At 45.9% G+C, this 2,270-nt stretch overlaps 1 pseudogene; it reads left to right on the top strand.

Moving 5' to 3' along the window:
* LOC101651665 overlaps window positions 1–1,981 on the top strand; it is an 11,415-nt pseudogene extending 9,434 nt beyond the window's left edge.
* Window positions 1,982–2,270: the final 289 nt, after the last annotated feature.

The raw sequence follows: 2,270 nt of genomic DNA, 5'->3' as shown, positions 1-2,270 counted from the left end.
TTGTCTCTCTGCTTCTGAAGCCTGCAGTGGTCATGGCAGGTCGTGCCGGCCACAACTCTAACCTAGGATAGCTCTGTTGCTGCCTAAGAAAAATGGGAGTATTCATCCTCAGATGACCCCAGGAAAACTAGCTGTTATGCGCTCACTTTTGTTCTCTGCAACATAAGCTCACATTTTTTCCTATCTCCCTTAAGTGCTTTGTTCTGCTAGAGCGCCATAAAAGTTTGAACAAAAGGAACTCCATCCTACTTTTCTTGGTGTAAATAGAACAAGTCTAATTGTAAAATGATGGTATCATTCAAAGTCCCGTCTCAGGCTTTCTCTCTCCATGCCAAAGCATATTGGGGCTAAACTTTATTATTAAAAGGCCTTTTTATCTGTTATGGATGACCAGCTGGAAGTTTTCTGGCACATTAATGTTTCCCAAAAGGGGGGTAGCTTGCTAACCCAAGACTTCTAAAGTCCTTACCTCCCTCTTGCCAGGGCCTTGCGAATTCTGGGGATGCAATAGGACACACACCAGGCTTCCAACCACCAGGTCAGTGACCCAAACCCACCTGCCACTCAAGAAGAGAGAAAGGGGAGACTGTCTGCTCCCTCAATGATTCTAGATCATTCAAAGTTAACTCAAGAGGTGTAACTGCTCCTCTCTGCCCCCTAAACACACCATGCATCGAACCAACATGATGTAAGTGGATTTAACACAAGCTATCTACTTTTCCTAAGTTTATTCTTTCATCTTCTGTCAAATGTCCTAATACCTCTCTCAAGATTCCAAGAGCTTTTCTTCCCTGGTCTCCTGTTCTCTCCATGGTGGTCCTCACTTCAAGTGTCTTTAAATTTAAAAAAAGTTTGAGATCATCAAAAATCTTTGAAGCATACATTAAAACACTTTAAATGCACCTTGAAAATTCAAAAGGCAGTAGGAAGAAAAAGAAAGTTCACCAATGTTAAACAATATGAACGATACAGTATACAACGCCAACAAACAGCAGATTCAAACTTCGCTCCTCATTTAGCCAAAAATACTCCTACCCTACTTTCCATGTCTGCTAGTAAAACCGTCAGACCACCTCTAGGGCCCCTTCAGCCCTTCTTTGCAAATGATTTCTAGCGAATCTTTGGTGGCTAGTGCACAGTTGGTCAGCACCAGCCTCTCCACAGGCTTGCTACTCCCTGGAGGAGTTACAGGGCGGCAAGCCCCCAGTGGCAGGTCTGCCCTGTCCTATAGGGCTGCTGTGTGTGGGAATGGAGGGCAGTGTGCTCTGTCTGTGTGCTGGGATCCCAGGGCCCGGTTTTCAGATACTGGATGATTTGCCCTCAACATAGAACAGACCAGCTGGCTCCTTCGCCATCAGATTACAGTACTTTGTATCTCCCACACAATGACCCAAGCTTTCGAGGTGCACAAAGCCCAGTTGTTAGAGCAAGGAAAAAGCTAGTGTGTTAGGCCGGGTTGACTAGCAGAACAAATCCAGTGATACTCATATATGTGTAAGAGAGAGCTGATACCAAAAGTAAGTATAACAAGCCACCGTCTGATGTTGCCGCCACATAAGCCTCGTCCTGCCCTGTGCCTTCTGAGAAGACCTTCAAGCAGTGCTGAAAGAATGGAAGATGTCCAGCTTATCCAAGAACAGCATCCTACCCAAATCCCAGGGACAATAGAAAGATACAAGGGTGAGAAGCAGCTTCCTGTACTGGATAAAACCACGTTCCTCGTCCCCGATCACATCAACAGGAGCGTGCACATCAAAATCATCTGAAGGCACCTGCAGGTGAATGCCAACCAGGCCTTCTTCCTGCCAGTCAGCAGCCACAGCATGGTGAGCGTATCCACACCCATTGCCAAGGTGTAGAGAGCCAGCAGGATGCAGATGGCTTCCTGTACATGGTCTTCACCTCCCAGGAGAGGTTAGGCATGAAGCCGGCCACAGAAGACCGGCCAACCATCTCCTCTAGAATTGTTACCCCTTACTGAGGGGAAGGGAAGAAAAGGGATGTTACCTGCAGGGATGGATCAGCTCATCTAATCACAGGCCCTCACAGCTGTAGTGTTCCTGCTCACTGGGAGTTGTAGCAAGTTGTTGTTTTTCTCAAGCAGCAAACGGCTCCCAGTATGCTCCTTCAGCTTTGGAAAAGTATCATTATTGAACCCGGGCTCTCTGTTTTCAGATGTTAGGTTTAAAAATAAAGTGCTTTGCATTTTAAGTTGAAAAAAAAAAAAGAAAAGTAAGTGTATATCAAGCAAACATCCCAGTCCAGTCCAG

This window comes from Echinops telfairi, unplaced genomic scaffold (assembly GCF_000313985.2).
Source record: "Echinops telfairi isolate 266 unplaced genomic scaffold, ASM31398v2 ScPeMD7_2291;HRSCAF=2852, whole genome shotgun sequence".
NCBI lineage: Eukaryota > Metazoa > Chordata > Mammalia > Afrosoricida > Tenrecidae > Echinops > Echinops telfairi.
This window is presented reverse-complemented; position numbering and strand designations above follow the sequence as displayed.